The sequence below is a fragment of the Globicephala melas genome, chromosome 4 (genome assembly GCF_963455315.2).
Source record: "Globicephala melas chromosome 4, mGloMel1.2, whole genome shotgun sequence".
In the NCBI taxonomy this organism is placed as follows: domain Eukaryota; kingdom Metazoa; phylum Chordata; class Mammalia; order Artiodactyla; family Delphinidae; genus Globicephala; species Globicephala melas.
In genome coordinates, this window is record NC_083317.1 from 122,880,743 (window position 1) to 122,906,925 (window position 26,183).

At 42.2% G+C, this 26,183-nt stretch overlaps 1 protein-coding gene across 2 annotated transcripts in view; it reads right to left on the reverse strand.

Annotated features, from left to right (window-relative positions):
• Positions 1-26,183, reverse strand: part of PLS1 (plastin 1) — a 120,013-nt gene that overhangs the window by 88,558 nt on the left and 5,272 nt on the right. The window contains exon 1 of one of the 2 annotated variants that reach the window (XM_030873303.2): positions 17,724-17,805. The exons of the other annotated variant lie outside the window; for it this stretch is intronic. The gene's annotated coding sequence lies outside the window, so the exon portion shown is untranslated. Of the gene's footprint in view, positions 1-17,723; positions 17,806-26,183 lie in introns of those variants that run through there. 2 annotated transcript variants of the gene reach the window in all.

The following is a 26,183-nucleotide window of genomic DNA, read 5'->3' on the forward strand; positions in this document are numbered from 1 at the left end:
TTGTAGTTTAAAAACACAGTTTACTTTCACGCATGTATTTCAGTACCAAGGAAGGCATAATTTATCATTAGAATCCCTGACTCTGGAGTCAGAATTCTTGAGAATGAATATAGACTCTGCTTCCTATTAACTATATCACCTCGGGTGAGTCATTCTGAGTCTTGGTCTACACAGTCAAAAAATGAAGATGATGATGATGATAATTCCAACTTCATAGAGCTTGGGGAAGGATTAATTAAAATAAACAGCAAAGGGCTTAGAAAAGGGTCTGACATATAGTAAGTACCCAATAGATGTTAGCTATTATTTTAAATATTGGTGATTCATGATCTTCATAGCATTAGTGGTCCTCAAAAGTAATACAGTTGTGTACACACTTGTATATTATGTGTACACGTACATATATGTGTACATGAAGGTATACACATAATATATTTGGAGGAAAGGGAGGAAGGGATGGAAAAATCATCTCAGTCTGCAGAAACGACATTCCCCAATAACTGATAGGAGGCATATTTATTAAATAAAGGCCTGAATGAAGTTAATTATCTTTAAACACTGAACTTGAATAATTTAAGTAATCATTAAGGCAGTTCACTATCTACTTGTGAGAAGAAAAATATACAGAGCTTTACAACTAAACTCAAACCACTTATATGGATTCTTTTTTAGAGATTCTGTTTTAAAAAAAACAAAAACAAACAAACAAAAAAACACCGTACAGAGCTGATTCTACACCAGGGATGAGCAAACTCAGCCCTCAGGCTAAATCTGGCCCGCTGCCTGCTTGCATACTACCTATGAACTAAGAATGGCTTTTACATTTTTAAACAGTTTTTTAAAAAAACAAAAGAATAATAGTTTGTGACATGTGACATTAAGGAATCAAAATGTTAGTGCCCACAAATAAAGTTCATTGGAACACATCCAAGCTCATTCACTTACATATTGTCTACAGCTACTTTTGTGCTACAAGAGCGGAGTTAGGTAGTTGAGACAGAGACCATATGACCCATAATGCCTAAAATACTTATCATCTGGTCCTTTACAGACAAAGTTTGCCAACCTTTGGTCTAGACTGTTGTTTCTATGAGGGCAGAGACGGTAGGGCCTAGCTCAGTGCCTGGCCCAAACTGTGTTCAGTAAATATTTGATGAATGAATATGGCATCAACATAAAGAACCTGAGGTGGGGCTCCTTCGGTGTGGTAAAGAGAGTTGTTCTCAAACAACAGAGAGCCTTTTTCAGACACAGAACAAGAGAGGACTGCTCCGGTCTGTGCGGCCCAGCTACTGTCCTTGATATCCTGTAATTCTAATGGTAGAATTTTAGGCCACAATGGAGGATGGGGAAAGGGCAGATCATAAGGACAAACTACAGAGGAGTTCTGCATTTACCGGCAGTATGTTGTTAAGAAAAAAAAAAATGGCATCACAAAAACACAATCAAAGAGGATTACTTTGGAAGAAAAACATTTATATATCCAAAAAAACAAAAATCCTATGGTCTTAAGTCTTAGTTCACCACAAGCCTTATTTCTAGATACAGCTGCTAAAGAGGTTTGCAGAGTCTTAAGTTGCACATGTACAAGTATGAATGCAAATCACAGTAAACACTGGGTCTCACTGTAACCCACGCTAGTTAGACAACATCCAGAGTGCCACCTTCAACCTAAGGAGGCTGTTTTTAAGACAGTACAGTGACAATCTGGTTTCTAGAGGAGAACTGTTAGCATGGTGATGGGTCTAATCTAGGCACCATTTCCAACAAGGCAAGCTGATAAAACTGGAGAGGATTTACCATGGAGATGAAATCACAGTCCTCAATCTGAATTAATTTAATTCATGTAAAACACTTAGGACACCTCAGTAAATACAAGCTTCAATCACCAGCGCCATCACCTGAAGAATTATGGTATGAAAGAAGTACACTTTGTTATCCCCTTGGAAGATGTAGCCTTGATATCCACAAATGGTATCAAGTCGCTGAATCAGCCATACGTAAATTACTATCAGGTAATTATCACTATCTTAGTAGACTTCTCTCTCTTTATTGGAGGTTTCTTCCCCACCCCCACCCCAAACTAACCTGTTCTCTTACTCTAAGGTGGTGAAGCAAAGACACGTATTGTTCACTGAATAGCCATGTGCTGCCCCTCACTTCCAGCAGGTCATGTGGTTAGTTCCAGCCAATGGGCTGTGAGTAGACGTGACTTGTGTCCCTCTTCCAAAGCATTTCAGAGCCACGTGATCCTCTAGCTCCCCTTTCTCTGCTGCGACAATCTGGAAGTCCCATGTTAAAACAGCAAAATCACAAAAATCACAGCAGCCTGACTCTGAGTCACTGTATGCAGAACAGCTACCCTGGAATAGAGCCAATGCTCACTGACATTTATGTGAATAAGAAACCAATGGAAATATCAGGGTTGATTTGTTACTGTAATATAGTCCACTCTATCTTGACTCATACAGAAAGTCTGAGCAGAAAGAAGCCTTGTATCCTGTGATCAACCAATTTGAGACATTTACAAGGATGAATTAAGGAAATTTTCCAAACCTTCCTCAGACAGGTATCTGTGCAACTTTATTATTTCATTTCAAGTTCATTCATAGATTATTACCACACCCACTCCTATTCCAAGATATGTATTTAAAGCCAAATCCTCTATGCCACTCACTTATCAATAAAACTTAAGAACTTACTGAGATATATACTGAGCTATGTACCTTGAGCTATGTTCACCAAATGATGTAACCACTGACAAACCTTAGCTGAATCTGTTGTTCTCCCGCATGGCTCTTGTCTTGCTTTATGACTCTCAGACTTCATTTTCAGGAGACACATTTGGCAGTGGGGTTACTGCACCATGGACAAGATGGTGGAGGGCCCTGGGCAGAGCTGGCCCAGTTCTCTTTTGTCAGCAGGGACAAGTATGCTGTTCATTGGACAGACTCATTTCAGTGGGGCTTTGGACACAGAGAGATGCTATCTCCTCCAGCAGGCAATAAAAACATCCAGAAAGATAAGGACTCAATCCTGTGTTCTTTGATACATTCCTGATTTAAAACCACTGGAAACTCTGGAGCCTGGCCTGGCAAACAGCAGGGTATAAACTTCCACAGCCCTGGGTCCAAATCTCAGCTCAACAACTGACAGCTGTGTGAGTCAGGCCAAAAGACAAAGACACAGCCTGTCAGAGCCTCAGTTTCCTGACCCCTCCACAAGGCATCTGTAAGGATTAATGGAACTGATGTAGATTGAAATACTCACTGCACGTTGGACCCTTGCTGCCTCTGAACCGTGGAATTCTTCTTAAAGTCAACTGGAATTTCTATTCCCTTTATGTTTTATTACAAGCAAAACAACATTCTCAGGTACATTTAAAGCAGTGAAAAATATACCTTCAGCTTTATCCTTAGATTAGATGCTGTCTAATGACAGTCACAAAAATTAATTCTATTACTTAATCTGATCCTCTTCGAATGTGATCAAGCCCTTGCTAGGAAAATATATCTTGAGTTAAATTTCTGCTCATTTTCCAGAGGCAAATGAGCCTTTTAAATTACTAAGAATTTCCTATTTACCATACTTTTGCTGATTTCCAATTCTGATTATGTATTTTTTTATGCTCCAAGTAAATTGCTGTCATTTTTTTATGCTAAAAATCAATGTCAATGCAGCCTAATCATAAAAAAGAATGAAAAATTCGACAAATTCCAACAGAGGGGCATCCAACAATGTACCTGACTACTCTTCCTCAAAATCCTCAAGGTCAACGAAAAACAAGGAAAGTCTGAGAAACTGTCACAGCCAAGAGGAGCCTAAGGAGCTAAATGTCAATTAAATACAATGTGGATCCATCAGGAATCCATCAGGATTCCTAGATGGGATCCTGGAACAGAAAAAGGACTTTAGGCAAAAACTAAGGACATATGAATAAACCATAGACTATAGTTAACAATAATGTAACAATATTGGTTCATTAATTATAACAAATGTACCATACTGGTGTAAAATGTTAATGATAGGGTAAGCTGTGTATCAGTGTGGAGGCACATGGAAAATCTCTGTACTATCTGCTTATTTTCTCCGTAAAGCTAGACCTGCTCTAACAAAAAATGAAGTTTACTAATTTAAAAAAAAAGTCTGCACAATGAGACACCACTTCACAGCAAGATGGTCATAGTCAAAAAGACAGATAATAACAAGTGCTGGTGAGGATGTGGAGAAACTGGAACTTTCATACATTGCTGGTAGGAAGGTAAAATGGTGCAGTCACTTTGGAAAACAATCTGGCAGTTCCTCAAAGTGTTAAATGTTGAGTCACCATATGACCCACCCAGCAATTCCACTGCTAGGTATACACCCAAGAGAAATGAAAACGTATGGCCCCCCAAAACTTGTTTACAAATGTTCATAGCAGAATTATTCATAGTAGCCAAAAAGTGGAAACAAATGTCCATCAACTGATGAATGAATAAATAAAATGTGGTAGATCCACACAATGGACTATTATTCAGCCACAAAAATGTGAAGTATTGGTGCTACAACATGGATGAGCCTTGAAAACATTATGCTAAGTGAAATAAGCCAGACACAAAAGGCCACACAGTGTCTGATCCCATATATACAAAATGTCAAGAATATGCAAATCGGGCTTCCCTGGTGGCGCAGTGGTTGAGAGTCCGCCTGCCGATGCAGGGGACACGGGTTCGTGCCCCAGTCCGGGAAGATCCCACATGCCGCAGAGCGGCTGGGCCCGTGAGCCACGGCCGCTGAGCCTGAGCATCCGGAGCCTGTGCTCCGCAACGGGAGAGGCCACGACAGTGAGAGGCCCGCGTACCACAAAAAAGAAAAAAAAAAGAATATGCAAACCTATAGAGACAGAAAGTAGATTTGTCATTCCCTGGGGAGAGGTACAGGATGACTAACAGGATTTGAATTACAGGAGCAAACATTTCCAAACAAAGTACTGTCCACCATATTTTTAGAAAAATGAGGAAATGAGGAGCGCTAGTGGATATAGGGTGATGAAAATGCCCTAAAACTGACTTATACTTTAAATGAGTGGATTGTATGGTATGTGAATTATATCTTAATAAATAAAGTTGTTAGCTTAAAAAACAACATCATGTACACCAAGAATACTGATGGAACAATTCAATCCTATTCAAGGCAAATATTTTGACACTGTCTGGTTGATACGAAACCTTTCATTTCCCTGAGAAGTGTTCTGTTTGATTTTGTAATACCCTTAGTGTAATGCATAACATAATGAAAAGAACCTGTGCACACAGACGGTTTGAATGAGGCTTTTCAGATTAAATGAGCAAACTATATAAATATAAGGCCTCCCTAAAGTGTGCCTGAGATGTGAAAGAGGATGCAAAAAATATTCCCACTGATATTTAACAATAAATTAACTTACAAAAAATGCGTATCATTGTGTACTCTTTTAGAATGCTACCTCTGAATGCAATCATTTCCTCTGAATTACTAGAAAATTACAATGCTTTCAGTTCTTCCATTACTCATTGTCCTGGTCCTATGAGAAATGTAATACTCATCTTGCAGAAATACGTCAATTAAACTTTAGTCTCCCACAGCACAATATATATCACATAGGTAGGATATAACTCAGTGAAAATTTAGAAAGTTTAATCTTTTTTATCCTACACATTCCAGATGTATATTAACAGGAAACATAATTTTAAAAACCAAACTACTTTGTTCACAATGAAAGAGACAAACTTTTTTCCCATATTAATCAAGTCTAACTTCATTAATCTAGAACTGAATTACTGTTAACGTTAGAGAAACTCTAAAACCTAAGGTAGAATAAAGTTACTTTTAGTTCTTCTTTCATTTAACTGCAGGTAAAACAGGTATCCGAGCCTCTAGTAGATTAGTGTATTAATATACATTTCTTTGAGCATCTCTATAAACTACTGTCCTACTCACCTCTAATCTGATTTCTCTTAAAACAATAAGAAATACTTCAAGAGGAATATAATCTCAATTTATATATGTCAGTTTCTTTCAGAGGTGAATCTGTTTTACGTATAAGCATTATCTACATGTGAGACATTACTATTACATATTATTATTTAATTCATTTCTGGAATTAGTCTAGAACGCATATGAATCTACAAAGATTCTTATACTTTGAATTCAAGCTATGCAGCTGTCTCCTGGGTAAAGCTGGAGTCTCTCAAGATTTACTGTCAATAAAACACAGGCCTGGAGTTAGCAGTCTGAAACTAAGGCACCATGGATCTTAAGTCTCTACAGGCAAGTAGAAGCTAGAAAATATTGGGTATGTGAGTGGGGTGGGGGTGGGTATAGATTCATCCATTCATTCATTCCTTTTCATGTTCCATTCATTCAACAATTTATCAAGTGCCTCCTTGCATTCAGGCAATGAGGATACAAAGTGAAAAAAGACACAATCCTGCCCTCAAGAAACTCACACTCTGCATGGCCACAAGTGTGGCCACAGAACTTATAACAAAATAAATCTTCGTATTGGAAGATTTTGATCTAACATGCATATTGCATCATTCCTATTTTATCTTATTTAATCCACAACAAAAAAGAAAAACAAAACGCCAACAACAACAAAAACCAAGGTTCAGACAGGCTGAATGACTTGGAGATTCTCCTACCCACTGAACCTCTCAGCTATGGATGAGTCGAGTCACTCAGCTCTGTCCCACTCACTCACCTCTTCTATTGATAGAAGCCACCTCTTCTATCAATCAGCTAGCAAGGGACAACGCAGGGTGGCAACTTCTACTTACGAATCCACCTTTTTTGCTTTTCCCACCACACTGTAGTTTTAAACACAGGATTCTTTTTAGGAGACACACACGGAAGATTCTCAAAATCTCCACTGAGACACAAATGTCTTTACCATCTGTGGACGTCACCCCAAAAAGATGAACAGAAGGCCTTAGTACCTTCTATTCCCCAGAGACAAGCTTTTCTAAACCAGTACTCAACCAGTAGAATCTCCCAATGTATAGCTAAAGCATCCCAAAGAGACACCACGTCGCCTTTCACTTTTACCTCTGTAATCCTTCAGCACTTGAAGTCAGCTTGAAAGTATCTGTAGAACACCATGCTTACAGCCTTAGCCTTCACTTTTGAATTCCCTTCTCTTCCCAGAACAACCCTGAACAAGTACTATAATCACTTGACTTGGTGATTTATTTTTATCTCGTTTTTTATAATCTGTCTCTCAGAAATTGAAATTGGCTGTCCTTTTATATTTTACATATTTTTGAAAGACACAGAAGCCTTTAATATGATGGATTAATTTTTGCAAGTCTGTAAGATGACTGAAATACACATATTAAAATCAGGGACTTCCCTGGCGGTCCAGTGGTTAGGACTCTGTGCTTTCACTGCTGAGGGCGCGGGTTCAATCCCTGGTCGGGTAATTAAGATCCTGCAAGCCAAGCGGCACGGCAAAAAGAAAAAAAAAAGAATTAAAACCAGAGCCAGAAAAAAAGCATTTTTAGGTGTTTTTCCAAAAGAATATGAACCACAGGTCAATACACAGCAAGAAATGGGGTTCCTCCTCTTCCGATGTGTTGGGAGTCAGGAGTAAACCGAAGTGAAAGTAAGCCGAGATAAACCTGACTCACACTGCCTAAAGAATAAAGTCCAAATCCCGCAACCTCATACTCAGGAGGTTCCACCATCTTCCCAAAATGCTTTTCCAGTCTTATCTCCCTGTACTTTCCGTAATGAACTGGAGAACTCAGCACTGGCTGAACCCGCGTTTCCCTGCTGCACCTCTGTTTGAAGGTTCAGTTGCTCCTTTGTCTGGAACACCTCTCCCCATAACTCCCCCCGCTGCCCACTCTACCTGGTGAGCACCTGCCCATCCTTTACTGCCTACTTCATATGCTTCCTCCTCCACTATTTTCTTTATGTAGACAAAAGGAAGCCCTCTTACCAGCTGGCTCACAGAGATGGGTAAAACATCAGAAGACAGCATAAATGATCACCCCATCAACTCTGCCCTGCCTGCCCTAATTATTCCAATGGAAAGTGAAACTTCCTCCTTCTCAGACCTACCACGGTTGGTTCCTATCTTTCTTATAGCACTTAGCACCAGCTGCCCTGTACTGGAGCCAGGAATTCATATATCTTAACCTTCCTACGAGACTGCACGTTTTCTGGGGGGCAAGGAAGGAACTTCCTGCAATTGTGTACATCCTACCTCTGACCTCAGATCTTGCAAGCTATTCCAAAAATACTTATAAAATGAAGTTTAACATTACATCCAGATTAACAAAATTAAATCCAAATACATACTGCTTGAGTTTATTAGTCATTCACGCTTGGTTTGGGTCAACTCCTAACATCTTCTGGCTGATGTCAGCTGTTCAGCTCTCCATAGGTGGAATGTCATACTGGCTGAACCGCAGTTATTTCAAAAATATGGAATACAAGAAAAGGGCTGGTTTCTTGGGAGAACTGGGGGGTTGGGGTCAGGGTGGAGCGGGTAAGGAACTTCCAGAGGGCAGCAAAGGGCACAAGGCAGCAACCACTTGGTAAATGAAACTAATTTAAAAAGAAAATAACAATTAAAAAACCCTGTAACAACAGTTTTATGAAGTTAGTACCGTTTCAAAAGAAAACCACTTTGTTTCTAGCTCTCCTATCTAACCTACATTACTATACTCTCCTCCAGTGGCTCTCAAAGTGTGATTCCCAGATCATCAGCCTCAGCATCACCTGGGAACTTGTTGAAATGAAACTCTCCAGCCCAGATGAACTTATTTGCAAAACAGAAATAGAGACACAGATGTAGAGAACAAAAGTATGAATACCAAGGGGGGACCAGAGGTGGTGGTGGGATGAATTGGGAGATTGGGATTGACATATATACACCACTATGTATAAAATAGATAACTAATGAGAACCTACTGTATAGCACCGGGAACTCTACTCAGTGCTCTGCGGTGACCTAAATGAGAAGGAAATCTAAAAAGGAGGGGATATACGTATATGTATAACTGATTCACTTTGCTGTACAGCAGAAACTAACACAACACGTAAAGCAACTATCCTCCAATAAAAAATTTAAAAAAAAGAATATAGGAAGGGCTTCCCTGGTGGCGCAGTGGTTGAGAGTCGCCTGCCAATGCAAGGGATATGGATTTGTGCCCTGGTCTGGGAAGATCCCACATGCCGTGGAGCAACTAGGCCCGTGAGCCACAACTACTGAGCCTGCGCGTCTGGAGCCTGTGCTCCGCAATGGGAGAGGCCGCGACAGTGAGAGGCCCGCGCACCGCGATGAAGAGTGGCCTTCGCTTGCCACAACTGGAGAAAGCTCTCACACAGAAACTAAGACCCAACACAGCCAAAAATAAATATAAAATTAATTAATTAATTAAAAAAAAAGAAATATAGGAATAGCAGACATAGGAAGCAGCCTATATTACTATATTCTCTCTGCTACTTATTACCCAATCTCTCATTACTCCAGTCCCCATTATAGTTAATAATTCTTTATATTAAACTTTCCCTGCTCAACAAAAAAAAAAAACTAAAATATAGACCTAACGCAAAAGAAAAAAAATTCTCCAGCCCCACCCCAGACCTAAAGAATGAGAAACTTGGAGTTGGGACCCACCAACCTGTTTGTTAACAAGCTCTCCAACTCATTCTTAGGCCCGATCACCTGTTAGAACACATTAAAGTACCTGCATTTTCCTGAACAGGTCAGCTCCTTCCTGTCTCCGTGCTTTTGCTCATGCTGTCCCTTCTCCAAGGAACGCTTTTTCCTCTAGGTATTCTCTGTAGATTGAACTTGTGCTTTTCTTTCAAGGCTCAGCTCAGAAGTCTTGACATCTTCCTCAACCCACTGAACAGAATGAACTGCTCTCCATTCGGGCTCCCCCAAAGCCTCATTCTGCCCTTCCTCCTGGTACTCACCTGTGTCCCAGGCTGTCTCTGTGTCTGCCTCCCCCAACTGACTGAGTACCTGTGAGTACATGGACCGTGCCTCACTTATAGTGCTGTCGCAGCCCAGCTCCCTTTCGGCAATCCAATCCCTTTGATTTTGCAGAGGAAGAGGGAAAAGTATTCTTCTGCAACAAGCCCCTGATTGACCACGAGAAGGATGCTGAGAGGCATCCAACTCCTCTCTCTCCACAATGGAGATGAATAAATACCCTGTCAAGTGAGATCTGAAGTTTAGGGGGCAGTTGTTGAAGGTACCTTTGGGACCAGAGACATCACTTAAAGAGCTCCATAGTCGAGGCTTAGCCATAAACACATTTAAGATTTTATAAAAGCCAGATGTCAATTTCATAGAGAAATTATTCCCTCTGGTCAGTAAAAGAAGGAAATATGGATTGACTGAAAGAGCACTGTATTTGGGGTAGACTGACGCTCCATGAGGACAGGGACCCTATACCTGTCTTGGCCATCACTATAGTCCCAATGCTGAGCCCTAACAGTCTGTCAAATGTTGAAATGAAAAGACACAGATGTGAATTCCATCTCTGCCATTTCCAAGCCAGGTAACCTCAGGCAGGCAAGTCATTCATTCTCAAAGTCTTGGCCACTTATCAATGAAAGGCAGCGAAGCTGGAAAATTATTGTATCAATAAATACCTTACCTTCTCACCTTATAGGTTACTAATTGCTTTCACATTTACTAACTTGTTTAATCATCAAATCTCCAGCTGAAGAGAAGACCTCTCTTCTCATGGGGTCAGAAACAGAATCACAGACTTTGACTTCTCATCCACGGCCCTGATCATAGGCTAACTGATTTCAGATATCTAAACTTTAATTACCCTACGGGGCTCATTTTGATTGAGCAATAAACATTCAGAGATTCTCAGATTACCTTTTTGCCACGGATGCTGATCTTGGGTTTAACTTGGGCTGTTTGAGGATAGGAAGAGGGATCAGGCGAATTGCTGCTAGTGCTGTTTTCCTAAAATTAATTCACTTGGCATGAGAACTTTTGCTGAAAAACATCATTCGGTTTTTGTGAGCTGTGTTTCATGCCTGGCATCTCATTGACCTAATAACACTTCAACTCTGAAATAACTGGGCCACTCTTGGCAATACCCCTTGGACCAAAAGAGTGTCCCAATGACCCTCTGAGGGGAGAGGAAGGAAAAGGGAGACTTGACCAGGACAAAATGCTGAGAGAGCTTTCAAGTGAAAGAATTACGGAGTCTTTGAGAACTTTTGATTTGTTCCCAATGGTTATAAATACTAACTTGCTATTGAGCTGAAGGTTCAATTATGTACTAATTTGATATTATCATTCCACCAAATTATTGATGAACAGCATTAAAACCCTAAGCAGAGACATTTGTCAAACCTCAGAATTCTAGTTTGCATTGATTTTTACCTATAAACAGTACACAGTATATATCATCAAGGACAAAAAAAAGAAAAAAAACCCAATATAGCCATAAAAGGTGGCGTTTAAGATGACAAAGTGAAATGAGACAAAAAGTCTGCTTGTGCCTTTTGATCATTCACTGTAAACGAGTCAGTTCTGAACCCGTTTTTCTTTCATTTTAACAATTTAATCTAGATTCTGAGCAACAGCTATGGGAACAAAGTGTGAGTGCAGCCAGTACTTTCTGTCTAAGGCATTCAAATTTCCTTGATCAACATCAGTTTTAGGTCAAAGACTGTCATGCATCACTTTGGGTTTTACAATTGTGATCCACAGAGATAGGTTTACTCTTTTATTCATGGAATGCAGAGGCCCCATGTGGGAATTCATTGTAGGGGGCAATTAACATGAAATCCTTCTACATACATTTACCATTACCAATGTTTTAAACTCAAATTCAATCCAAATTCTATTTTGACAGTACTGCTAAACTCTCTTGTTTTTTGGTTCTCTAACAAATTGAAGGGGCTTTCATCATTTTTCTTTTAAATGTTATTTCCTGGGACTGGATCTTTGAACAATTTATTGAGTTTCTCAATAATGAAGTAATTCTGGTTTCCTCTAATACTGAGTTTCTCCTGTCAACCATTCCCCAAAACCTTTTGCTTCCACCTTTCTAAGATATCCATTCACCTTACTATCAGAAAAAGAGTTTCTCGTGTTTTCTTTGTGGTTGGCTTGGGTTTTCTGAAGAAGGCATGTCTCTGTGCAGTGAGTTGTAACCCAAATATTCTTGTAGTTTTATAGCTCTGAATTGCTCAAAAAGAAAAATCTAGTTTCTTATAAAGTTTAAAGTCTCCTTCACAACTGGACTTTATGAACAAATAACACATAACTCTCAGAAGAGAAAATACTTTCTGATGAAACAAGTGTTTTTAAATATGAGAAAAACTCTCCTAATCAGTCCTCTCTCGCCCTTTCTGTGCCCACAGTATTACTAAAAAGCAATTCATTTTCACAGAAGCCACGCTACGTGTTTCTCACCAGAAAAAGTAAGTAGGCACTTTCAGACATGGTAGTACTGAAAAGAAATAAGACGATCAAAGTTAACACAGCCTCACATCTCATGTGATTTTATATGTCAGCAACAGTTCCAGCAATCAAAACTGTATAACCATTTTATAACCAATAAACCGGCAGGCATCACAAAGGCCTCTTTCTCCCTGATTTTCATCAAAAGGTTGATTTGGATTTTTGGATGTTGAAACACGTAATGGGTAAGGGCCTGAAGCAGGCGGCGGCCTTTCCTTTCGCGTCCAGAGACAGGCCCTGAGAATGCACAGAACCAGCACAGAGGCAGAAGCAGGAAACGGACAGAGGGGCTCAGGCAGCACAGGGAGGAGAGGAACATCCTCAGCTGGATTCTATTCTGAGACTCCCATGAGAGAGTAATGTGGCACACCAAGCAGGGAGGTACGGGACATTTTCTCACAGCCAAGTCAGCTGGTCAAGGCTGATGCCTGCCAGCCCTGACCCTAAATCACTTGTCTCTGACCCCGGGGCCTTCCCTGAGGTATCGACACCCACCTCCAACTGCAACGTGTCCACACTGACGTCAGAACTCCCTGAACTGAAGGATCCCAGCAGAAGTGTCCAGGTTTGGATTCAGCCTGGGGGTTCTGACCACAGTTCAAAGATCTGAGATCAGGGTTAGGGTCAGCACCCACAGATCTTCCAGGAGCTCCCAACGATGGATCCTGCCACCCCAGGTGAAAAAATCCTTATGAACTGTTCACCCTAGAGTCCTTAGGCTTATACACAAGGTGAGTGTCTCACCCCCAACTCCAGAGGCATCTCCTGGATCCCTACCAACTCACCTCCATCACCCCAAAAGAGCTTTACGGTGCACCCAGAGAAAGAGCTGCTGTCTCTGCCTCCAGGAAGGCTTCAAGGGTGAAAAGGAGATAAAGACTGAGTGGAATAATTTTAAAAACAAAACCCAGAAAGATTCATCACGGTTGTTTTGTTTCTCTTATGAAAGTCTGGCTCAAAGAATGTTGGGAGTGTCACCAGATAAAATCTGTAGCCATTCTAAGCATCTGTTAGGGTTACCACATTTATCCATTTTGCATTTTGTTAAGCTATTTGATTAAGTTACTTTAGCTCTCAGTGCCTGAAGTCAGGTGGGTCTGGGATCCAAGCTCAGTTCAGCCACTTGTCCGTGATGTGACCTCAGAAATGTGATTTTTACCTAAGTCTCAGTTTTCCAGGCTGTAAAATGGGAATAACATTTGCACCAACTTCATCGGATGGTCTGTAGAGATTCAACGACATATTGCTTGTAAAGTGTTTAGTACAGTGTCTGATCCGTGGAAAACATTTTAAAATACTAGCTACTAATATTACTATTATTATTTGGAGAAAGTTACATAGTACAGTCATTTTACACAGGGTTATGATACATTACTCTGGAATTTAATACCTGGGTGTTAACTGTATGTGACATTAACTTCAACATACTGCTTGATCTTGCATTTCACTGTCCAATCAACTTGGACTAACATCAAGATGAAAAAAAAGTAATTCCTCTACACTTAGCCAACCCTTCCCTGCCCCCCCAGTAATCATCTCTCAAACTCCGTATCTCCTCCCAAGTGTTCTCTCTTCTTGACTCATAAGAAGAGGCATCACTGCCAGTTGAAGATGGTGATCAACTACAGTGTGATTGTCAACAGAAAGGATGTGTGCCCTCCAACAGCTCCCTCAATGCTGTGTGCAGCTCAGTGAAAAGGTTGTGTTTTGATTTGCAAAACGGCTATTTGCAACATCTGTTCCAAGTAAACAAATATACCAAACTACTTCTTGCTCCAGGATTTGGGGTTTGGAAGCCCTGCCTTCTGTCTTGTTTTTCCAGGTGGAGAGTCTGATCACAATTCTCTCTCTCTCAAGCTTACCTCACGTTCCTGGGTCATAAACACCACGGCCATCACTCACTACTCCCCGTAGTGTAAAATATCTCTCCCAAATACACTCTCAGTCCACGGACTTGGGGCCCACCCATTTGTATCTTCTGCCACTGACAAGCTAAGCCACGATGTCCTTTCCAGACTCCTCCTTGACTCCGGATCCCCAGGTCTGCAGCCTTGCCCCTCATTCAACCTTGAACTGGCCAGTCATCCTTCCAATGACACAGACATCCTCCCATTGGCCACCAAGTTCCCCTCTTTAGATTAGGTCTCTGAGGGCTTTTGATCCACAGAACATCTCCAACTCAAATTAATCTTGGGGTCATCAACCTTGGAAAGTTAAGGACTAGTAGCAATGAAACTAGGGCAGAGGCTCTGGCTAAACCACTAACTAGCTTAGCTAAGCACATCTCAGCTCCACCTCTACATCATGAGGGATGGTCTGGATAAAGTGCTACCTTATAGCTCTAAGATCCTAAACTCCCACCCTCCCCATGTCAAAGTACACTTGTTTATTTATTAATGCAATAATTATTGAGTATCTAATACTGCAAAGCTACGTGCCTGGCACTGTGAGGGATTAAAGGTCACCTCCCAAAGAACTTATCATCTAGAATGGCAAATGAGACAACCACATCAACAACTGTAAGAAACAGAAAGAGAGAATGTCACCATTGGAGGTTATTTATAAAGTAAAAAGAACATTACCAACACCCCAAACCTGAAGCTAAAGCAACTTTCAGAGTATCTTTTCTTCTCTGCATCTAGTTTCTGGCAACGCGGCATGCGGGATCTTAGTTCCTCGACCAGGGATTGAACCAGTGCCCCCTGCAGTGGAATCTCAAAGTCTTAACCACTGGATTGCCAGGGAAGTCCCAGCATCTAGTCTCTTACAAATGCTTTCCCCTTTACAACACTTCTCACATCTGTGCCCTCCACTCTGCATTTAGAATCACATGCTTAAGTCCAGGCCTTAGGCAACTCTCCCCTGTTATGATTTGACTCCTGTCCCCAGAACTGCCCTAAATGATCCATCATGACCTCTCACGAAGATATGAGAATCATCCCATCAGGCTGGTTTGACTTGGCCACTGTCTTGCTATAGCTCTAAGGTGGCCTCCCTCATTTCACAGAACATCCACATCAAATCCCTTTACCAAACCGTCCCTACTTCACTTCCTCCCTCCCACAAACAGTACCAAGAACATTACTGGTGCTTAGTTCTGGGTGGGTTGTCTAAGTCATAGGCTTGAAGCTCCAAGAGCTTACACACACTGGTCAGGAAGTTGGGTTATGTACTAAAATTCAACAATCCTGGATACTGAAGACGAGGGATACTAGCACAGGCAACAGTAATAAACGTTAGAGGGTTCAGAAGGGGGAGAGCTACTTTCTGGCTGCAGTAATCAAGGAAGCCTTCTAGGAAGAGGCACACGTGAGCTACACTTTGCAGCATACGCAGGACTTCAACGTGGAGGGAGGCAAACAAGCATTCTGAGGCAAGGAAGGAGGGCATCTTCAAGACCAGCCAACTGTTAGGTGGGGCCTGAATGAGAGGGTACTCTTGGAAAGGAGTTTACAAGGTACTAGCAAGCTTAGTAGCAGGAATAGCTAATCTTCTGCCTAAGCCAGGTTACAAAGTATAAGGAGGTAGAAGAGAAAAAGAAAGTGTAATAATCTAACCAAACTCTGAGGAGAGTATTGGCCGGGGATGGTAAAAAGAGCCCTGCAAATCAGAAAACCTGGGGCCTGGGCCCAGCTTTGCCAAGGAGGGGCTCCAGCAGCCACAGCAAGTCATTTAACCTCCTTGGTTTCAGTTTTCTCATTTGTAAACTGAAGCAGCTGAACTGGCTGACCTCGAAGGTCTCCACAGGCCAAAACTAAACCAACTGTATATTATTTCTGCCATTAAAACATTCATCATGGGCTGGGGCAGGAGGGGGTGAAGGAAAAGGCAGATATCTGTATTCCCTTTCCATATAGGTTTCTCCTCCTGAACTAGAAATTTTTTTTCCCTAAACTTATTAATTCTATGTACACGCCTCCCACATCATAAATTTAACACTTAAAGAATGTTCAGTGTGGGGTCCCCAAATTTTGTTTATGGCTTACATGTTATCCAAGAAATTTGTGCAGCATAACCTTAACCTCGTACACGCGTTTCCAATACCGCAGCCCCAGGGTAAAATATCTCTGTGAACTATTAAATGTGACAGGGTAAATAAAGGGGAGAAAAGTGAGAATTCTGTTACTCATCTAAAAGACCGCTTCCTGACATGGATGGATCTAGAGATTGTCATTTTGAGTGAAGTCAGACAGAGAAAGACAAATATATGATATCACTTAAATGCGGAATCTAAAAAAATTGGTACAAATGAACTTATTTACAAAACAGAAATAGAGTCACAGATGTAGAAAACAAACTTATGGTTACTAAGTGGTAAGGGGGGAAGAGATAAATTGGGAGATTGGGACTGACATATACACACTACTGTATATAAAATAGATAACTAATAAGAACCTACTGTATAGCACCGGGAACTCTACTCAGTGCTCTGTAATGACCTATGTGGGAAAAGAATCTAAAAAAGAATGGATATATGTACATGTGGAGCTGATTCACTTTGCTGTACAGCAGAAACTAGCACAACACTGTAAATCAACTATACTCCAATAAAAATTAATTTTAAAAAATAAAATAAAAGACCGCTTCCTTTTAAGACCAAACAATGCCTGAAATAACAGTAATGTAGAAAAGTAAGGGGGGGGATCTTCAACTTTACGAAGTCTCTACTTAAAAATGCAGCTGAAATGCAGAAAGTTTTGGGCACTGAAATGCGCTGAAAGTTAGCTTTTTTTTTTTTTTTTTAATGCCGCATCCAGGGGCCCCCTGCTCCAGGAAAGGCACCAAAACCAGAAACCACGGATGCTGATTTCACTCTAGTCCTACTGATCCTATGCACCAAAAGACCAAAAGCAAATAAACCAGTCACAGAAGTCCAGCGAAACAGGCTGGATCAGAAAGCCTCACCAGCGGCCACTCAAAGTTTAAAAGAGAGGAAAATAGAAAAGTTAACGCAATGCCTAACTTCATGCAGAGAATCATAATGCAGTTCTCAGGCTTACTGGGTAAATAGCATAAATACACGAGTTAACACCTGCCCGCACTACACGCTGCCCAGACTGAGCAGGAGCGCGCCCTGAGGTCGGCGGGCGCCGCACTGCACAGCGGGCTCCGGGAGCCACCTCTCCAGCGAGGGAAACCCGGAGAGACTCTCCTGGAGCCGCCGCGGAGCGCCTGCGAGGAAGTAAAGCTTTCTTTTCTGCCTGTCGGTTCAGGCTTCCTCTCGGACCCCACCGCCGCGCCGCGTTACCTGCCCTCCAGTCCGCAGCTCCCGGTCCCGATCCAGACACCCGCAGGTCAGTTCTGCGGCTACCTGGCCGCGCCCGCCCAGCTGCTGCGCTCGCGTCACTACGCATGCCCGGCCGGCACCCGGGTCAGCAAACTCGAAATCCACTTGCCGGGTTTTCGTTGCGGCTCCCAGCGGAAAGGACCCGAGGCCAAGAGCTGAAGTGGAGCTGCAGGTGCTAGGAGAGGAGAGGCGGGGAGTGGTGGCAACCTTATCCTTACTGCCCAAAGCTACCCAGGACGCACCTTCCTCCAAGCCTAAAGATGACCATCTGCACAATTGGAATGATCTTAGCACAGTACTTCTCAAACTTGAGTGTGGATCTGAAGCACGTGGAGGGCTTGTTGAAACAGTTCCCACACTCAAGAGCTCAGATTCAAGTAGATCTAGGATGAGGCCCGACCATTTGCATGCCTAACATTTTCACAGGGGAAACAGGTACTACTAACTCGGATACCACACGTTGCGAACCTCCGGTCAAAAGAAAAGATATACATATTTGGTATTAAAAGAGGAAAGTTTTCTCTCCCCTTGTCCCTCTTTTTGGGATTTCACATAACACTTCCTCTTCATTTAACAGCCACACCTGCTTAAAAAAGAAATAACTACAGCTCACACGCAAAGGTGGGATATTTCCTCTAGCATGTGAATCAAGTAAGTGGAATGCAACGAGTTCTCACGTATTTTGCTTGTAGCATAGCCTATGGTTGTGGTGTCTCCAGCTGTGTCCAGGCAACAGGAGGGGGCCCTAATTTGTTGCCCCTTTAACTCAAAGTCCTGTGTGACCGTTTAGCGCCTAGCACAATACTGGGTACAAAATAGGTACCCAAGAAATCCTGAGATGATATTAGTATGGCTTGAGAGATGAAAAAGAAGGATGTTGGAATTATTTTAGGAACCCAACAGAATCGATAATCAATTAAATATGGAAGTACGTGGGCTAAGGCTGAGGAGAATAAGGATATCTCCCTGCCTTACACCTAGAGAAATCAGTGGCTTAAGTATCCTTATCTGAGCCCAGATGTAAAGGAGTTGTGAGTTATCACAATACATTTCTTAAAACGTTAAACACACATCTACCATATAACCCATCCATTCCATTCGTAGTTATTACCCAAGAGAAGTACATGTTCACACAAAGATTTGAATATGAATGTCCACAGTGGCTTTTTTTTTTTCACAATAGCCCCAACCAGAAGGAACCCAAATGCCCACCAACAGGTGAATGGATAAACAAATTGTGCAATATCCATCTATGCAATGGAATACTACTCAGCAAAAAAAAAAAAAGGAAAGAATTACTCATATAGGCTTCAACATGGATAAATCTCAAAATTATTATGCTGGGTGAAAGGGGCCAGAGACAAATATATGATTCCATCTATATAAAGTTCAAACTAACCTAAAGTGACAAAAAGCAAACCAGTAATTACCTGGAGCCAGGGGTAAAGGGAGGAATGGGCTGTCAAGGGGCAGTAAAAATCTTTTGGGGATGATGGAAAAGAAATCTTGTCTTGATTATAGTGGAGATTTCACAGGAGTCTCCAACTGTCAAAACTAAATTGTACACTTTAAATTTATTAAATGTATTTTATATAAATTATTTCCCCATAAAGGTAAAGAAAAAAATGGTGGGGTTTTTTTGGCTGCATTGGGGCTTCGCTGCTGCCTGTGGGCTTTCTCTAGTTGAGGCGGGCGGGGGCTACTCTTTGTTGCAGTGCACGGGCTTCTCAGTGCGGTGGCTACTCTTGTTGCGGAGCACGGGCTCTAGGCGCGTGGGCTTCAGTTGTTGTGGCGCGTGGGCTTAGTTGCTCCGCAGTATGTGGGATCTTCCTGGACCAGGGATCGAACCCACGTCCCCTACATTGGCAGGCAGATTCTTAACCACTGTGCCACCAGGGAAGCCCGCAAGATACTTGTTAAAAGAAAAAAATATCCCAGGAAAACAAGAAAAACTGCCATGAACAAACCAGAAATGTTGAGAAAAGACAAAATACAGAGAGGATCATATCTCAGAGAACAAAGATGGAAGGAACGTTCAGCTCAAATCATACAGAGGAGGAGGCTAAGGCAAAGGATGGAGCAGTTGGGGGAAGGGCATGCAAACTCAGCTAACAGATCAAGAAATGGAAGGAGGGCACTGAGGCACTGGTCAGAGAGAGTAACTGGGGAAAGAGATTTAGAGCAGCTAGGCTAGTCAACACCTTTTTCCTCCACAGCCAGGTCTAAACTGTGGTCCTGGTAGCTACGGACTTCCAGGAAGAACACGAGTCTCCCATACCTAGAGGGTGAGCTGCCAATACATCCTGACCTCTCGAGTACTGTTCCTTACCCCAAATTGGCAAAGGATGGCTACAGTGAATAAAAAGGTAAAATGAATAGAGATTCTAAAATACAAAATTGTTAAATCAACACTACTTCAATAAAAAAAAATAAAATAAAATAAAATACAAAATTGAACAGATAACTAAACATTATATCATACATTTGAGGAAAAAACAACTATGAGAGAAACACCATCTCTACAACTAACAGTAGAGAAAACAGAGCTAGGCAACCATCAGAAGATGACATTTGGAAAGTATAATTAATACCTTCAAATAATCATGAGAAGATGTCGCAAGTACAGAAATTTTGACCAGAGAGTTGGGAATTTAAAACTTTGGTGACTGAGATAAAGAACTAAATGGATGATCCAGGTTTCAGAAAAGACGCAGATGATGAGCAGGTAGGGACTGGAAGATCAAGCTGAGGAATTATTTCAGGATGAAGTCAGCCTAACAGGCAATGGGGTGGAAACAGCTTCAGGCCATAGAAAGATGATCTGGGGCAGTTACTACATTCTTTATCCTCCCTCCACACCCTGCCCATCCTTAGTTGAAAAAAATAAACTCATGTACAACATTAACTGAAACAGATGGTAAATAGGAAAACAGCTGTGGAGTGTGGCAAAGACTGATCGTCCTCAAATATTTTTTCATCTGTGCTGTACTTATGAAAACGATGATACATCAAAATAATGGGAGGGCTTTCCTGGTGGCGCAGTGGTTGAGAGTCCGCCTGCCAATGCAGGGGACACGGGTTTGTGCACCAGTCTGGGAAGATCCCACATGCCGCGGAGCGGCTGGGCCCGTGAGCCATGGCCGCTGAGCCTGCGTGTCCGGAGCCTGTGCTCCGCAACGGGAGAGGCCACAGCAGTGAGAGGCCCGCGTACCACACACACAAAAAATAATAATAATGGGAAAGTGATGGACTAGTCGATAACACATTAACAGACACTGTGGATTGCCCTAACTCGCTTCTTTAATCCCTTCCTGGAAAGCCAAAAACTACATTTCCCAGATTTACTTGTAGGTATGGTTCCAGATATGATTTAGGTTTCATCAGGTCATGTAAGACTTTGGTTGAAAATTGAATCGCATGAGGAGAGGGGGAAAGCATGATCCTCTTCTGGCAGCTTCCTGATCCTGTCAGAGTTAGCAACTGCCTTTACAGTAATTTGGGGAGTTCTTGGATTCTCATGATGAAGTCCGTTTCTCCCAATGATTGCATGTATTATCTGCATCTTGTAATAAACCTCTTTATTCTTAAACTAGCAAAAGGGACTTCGATACTGACAAATGCATGTTCCATCTGGGAAACACGTTGTCTTATTTGAAAATGATCAGTAAATAAATGAGAAAATGAATACTAGGAAACTCAAATACAAAAATCTTAGTAAAAAGTACAAAAGAACACTTTTAATCTTGGGGTTAACCTTCTTAGGCAAGACTCAAAACCCAGAAGCCGTAAGGGAAGATATGGACAGATTTGATACAATAAAAATTAAAATTTCTGTATGACAAGAAGCAACTGACAAAGAGAAAATATTTTCAGAGTATCTATCAGAAAAGGGTTAATGTCCATAATATATTAAAATGCTCCTATAAATCAATAAAAAGATACAACCAAAATAAAACTCATAAAGTCCTGAGTAGGTAATTAACAGAAAACAAAATCCAAATGATTAATAGACATATGAGTAGATGCTTGAGCCTTTTGGTAAGTAGACAAATGCGTATATATATATACACCTTACTCCAAATCAATCAAATCAGAATCTCTGGGAATGCCCAGATACTTTTTATTTTTTATATTATTTTATAATTTTTTCTTCCAGTTTTATTGAGATATAGTTGACATACAGCACTGTATAGGTTTAGGGTGTACAGAATAATGATTTGACTAACATACCTCATGAAATGTTTATTATAATAAGTTTAGTGAACAACCATCATTTCACAGATACAAAATTAAAGGAATAAAAACAAAATTTGTTTTCTTGTGATGAGAACTCAGGATTTATTCTCTTAACAACTTTCATATATAACATATAGCAGTTAATTATATTTATCATGTTTTACATTACATCCCTAGTACTTACTTATAACTGGAGATTTGTAACTTTTGACCACCTTCATCCAATCCCTCCTCCCCCAACCCTTCTCCTCTGGTAACCACAAATCTGATCTCTTTTTCTATGTTTGTTTATTTTTGAAGTATAACTGACCTAAAACACTATATTAGTTCCTGTTACACAACATAGTGAGTTGGTATTTCTATATATTTCAAAATGATCACCACAATAAATCTAGTTATGATACGTCACCATACAAGGATGTTACATAGTCATAGACTATATATCCCACACTACACATAGCCATATGTATGTGATTATTTTAAGTTGCTGATCCCTTAAGTTCAAAGGTATTTTAACAAGCCTGCATTTTTTTCTCCCCACCCCACACTTAACTTTTTTCGACATCGTATTTTACATTTTGTGTGTGTGTGTGTGTATCCCTTCACTACTTACCATGGATATAGATGATTTTACTGCTTTTGTCTTTTAACCTTCCTACTAGCTTTATACATGGTGGATTTACGACTTTTATTGTATATTTGCCTTTGAGCTTTTTCCTTTCATAATTTTCACGTTTCTAGTTGTGGTCTTTTTTGCTCAGCAAAGTCCCTTTAACATTTTTTGTAAAGCTGGTTTGGTGGTTCTGAACTCTTTTAGCTTTGGCTTGTCTGTAAAACTTTTGATCTCTCCATCAAATCTGAATGAAAGCCTTGCCAGCTTGAGTTTTTTTAAAAAAAAATAAATTTATTTATTTATTTTTGGCTGCATTGGGTCTTCATTGCTGCGCACAGGCTTTCTCTATTTGTGGTGAGCGGGGGCTACTCTTCTTTGCAGTGTGCAGGCTTCTCATTGCAGTGGTTTCTCTTGCTGTGGACCACGGGCGCTAGGTGTGTGGGCTTCAGTAGTTGTGGCTCACGGGCTCTAGAGCGCAGTCTCAGTAGTTGTGGCGCACGGGCTTAGTTGCTCTGTGGCATGTGGGATCTTCCGGGACCAGGGCTCGAACCCGTGTCCCCTGCATTGGCAGGCAAATTCTTAACCACCGCGCCACCAGGGAAGTCCCGGCTTGAGTATTCTTGATTGTAGGTTTTTCCCTTTTATCGCTTTAAATATATCACGCTATTCCGTTCTGGTCTGCAGAGTTTCTACTGAAAAGTCAGTTGATAGGCTGATGGGAGTTCCCTTGTACATAACTTGTGGCTTTTCCCTTGCTGCTTTTAATATTCTCTCTGTATCTTTAATTTTTGTCATTTTAATTACAGTGTGTCTTGGTGTGGTCCCACTTGGGTTGATCCTGTTTGGGTCTCTCTGTGCTTCTTGGACCTGGTTGTCTGTTTCCTAACTTCTGTTAGGGAAGTTTTCAGCTATTATGTCTTCAAGTATGTTTTCTGTCCCTTTCTCTCTCCTTCTTCTGGGTCCTCTGTAATGTGAATGTTAGTATGCTTGATGCTGTCTCAGAGGTCTCTTAAACTGTTCTCATTTCTTTTTTTTTTCTTTTTTCTGTTCAGCTTCAGTGATTTCTACTACTCTGTCTTCCAGCTTGCTAATCTGTTCCTCTGTATTATCTAATCTACTGTTGCTTCCTTCTAGTATACTTTTCATTTCAGTTATTGTATTCTTCATCTCTCTATGTTCTTTATATTTTTTAACTCTGTTAAAAACTTCTCATGGGGGTTTCCCTGGTGGCGCAGTGGTTGAGAATCTGCCTGCCAATGCAGGGGACACGGGTTCGAGCCCTGGTCCGGGAAGATCCCACATGCCGCAGAGCAACTGGGCCTGTGAGCCACAACTACTGAGCCTGCGCGTCTGGAGCCTGTGCTCCGCAACAAGAGAGGCTGCGATAGTGAGAAGCCCACGCACCACGATGAAGAGTGGCCCCCGCTTGCCACAACTAGAGAAAGCCCTCGCACAGAAACAAAGACCCAACACAGCCAAAAATAAATACACATTTTTAAAAAAAAACTGTTTAAAAAGAAAAAAAGAGCCCACAGTGGCCTCTGAAAAAAAAAACAAAAAAAAAAACTTCTCATGTCTCACTCTGTTCATCCAGTCTTCTCCCTAGTTTTTCTTTATTTTATTTTTTTAAATTTTTTTTATTTTTTAACATCTTTATTGGGGTATAATTGTTTTACAATGGTGTGTTAGTTTCTGCTTTATAACAAAGTGAATCAGTTATACATATACTTCTCCCTAGTTTTTTGAACATCTTTATGATCATTACCTTGAACTGTCTATCAGGTAGATTGCCTATCTCCACTTAGTTCTTCTTCTGGGATTTTATCTTCTTCATTTAGAACATATTCCTCTATTGCCTCTGTTTGCCAAACTGGCTGCTTTTATTTCTATGTATCTGGGAGGTTGGTTATGTTTCCTGACCTTGGAGAAGTGGCCTTTTGTACGAGATGTCCTATGTATCCCAATAACACACTGCCCTCTGGCCACCAGACCTATATATTCTAGGAGTGCTCCCTATTTGGGCTGCATGGGCCCTTCTGTTGTGGTGGGCTGACTGCTGTGGGCAGTCTGTTAGGCATGGCTGGTCCCTGGTCCGGTTGGTTGCCAGGTCCTGCCTTGTGCAGAGGCTGCTGGCTCTGGGGCCCTGGTGGGTCTGGGGGCTAGTGCTGACCCACTGGTGGGGAGGGTCAGGTTCTGGAGTATGAGATTACAGGGTTGTAGGTCCTGGATCTAGTATTGGCCTGCTGGTGGGTGAGGCCAGTTCCTGATATAGGGTGTCCCAAAGCTGGTGTTGGCCCACTGGTGAGTGTGGCTGGATCCCAGGGCAGCTGGCTGAGGGGTACAATGTGTCTCAAAGCTGGTATCAGCTTGCTGGTGGGCAGGGTCAGTGTCCGGGTGGGGGGTGTCCTAGGGCTGGTGTTAGTTTGCTCATGGGCTGGACTGGGACCCAGAGGGTCCTGGGGCTGGTGCTGGCCTGCAGGATGGTGGGTAGGGTGCAGGGCTGTAGTGGTCCTAGGACTGGTGTCCACCCACTGGTGAGTAAGGGTGGGTCCTAGGGCTAGTACCAGCCCACTGGTGGGCAAAGTTGCATCCTGGGGTCTCTGGTTGCAGGGCTTGGGGGTCCTGGAGCTGGTGTTTTGGCCCACAGTGGGTGGGGCTGGAGCCCAAGGGGTCCTAGGGCTGGTGCCTACCCACTGGTGGGCTAGGCTGGTCCTTGGGCTAGTGCCAGCCCCTCGGTGGATGGAGCCAGATCCCAGGGTCTCTGGCTCTAGGGCTGTGGGGTCCCAGGGCTAGTGCTGGTGCACTCTCCTGGGCCCTCTGCTGTGTGGGGCTGGGTTAGGGTGTCTATGGGCTCAAGGGGTCTTAAGGCAGCAAGCCTGCTGGTAGAGAGGCTGTGTCTCCATCCAGTTAGTTGCTCGGCCTGAGGTTTTCCAGTACTGGTGCCAAAAGGCTGGTGGGCAGGGCTGGGCGCTAGTGCTAATGAGCTAGAGTCAGGACTTCAAAATGGCATTCGTCAGCTCCAGTGTCCATGGGGTAGATGGTGCTCCCCCAAATGGCTCCTACCAGTGCCTTTGTCCCCAGGATGAGCTCCAGCTGCTCCTGCCTCTCTGAGAGGCTCTCTAAGATCAGCAGGTGGGTCTGACCCAGGCTTGTTTCAAATTATTGCTTCTGCCCTGGGTCCTGGAGCGTGAGATTTTATGTGCGCCCTTTAAGAGTAGAGCCTCTACTTCCCCCAGCCTTCTAGCTCTCCCGCGCTTGCCTTCAAAGCCAAACTTTCTGAGGTCCCTCTTCCTGGTGCAGGACCCCCAGGCTGGGGAGCCCAATGTGGAGCTCAAACCCCTCGCTCCTTGGGGAGAGCCTCTGCAGTTGTGATTATCCTCCAGTTTGTGGGCTGTCCACCTAGGTCTTGACTATACAGTCTTTCTGCCCCTCTTACCCATCTCATGGTGGTTCCTTCTTTATATCTTTAGTTGTAGAAGATCTTTTCTGCTAGTCTGCCAGTCTTTCTCATCAATAGTTGCTCTGTAAATAATTATGATTTGGGGGACTTCCCTGGTGGCACAGTGATTAAG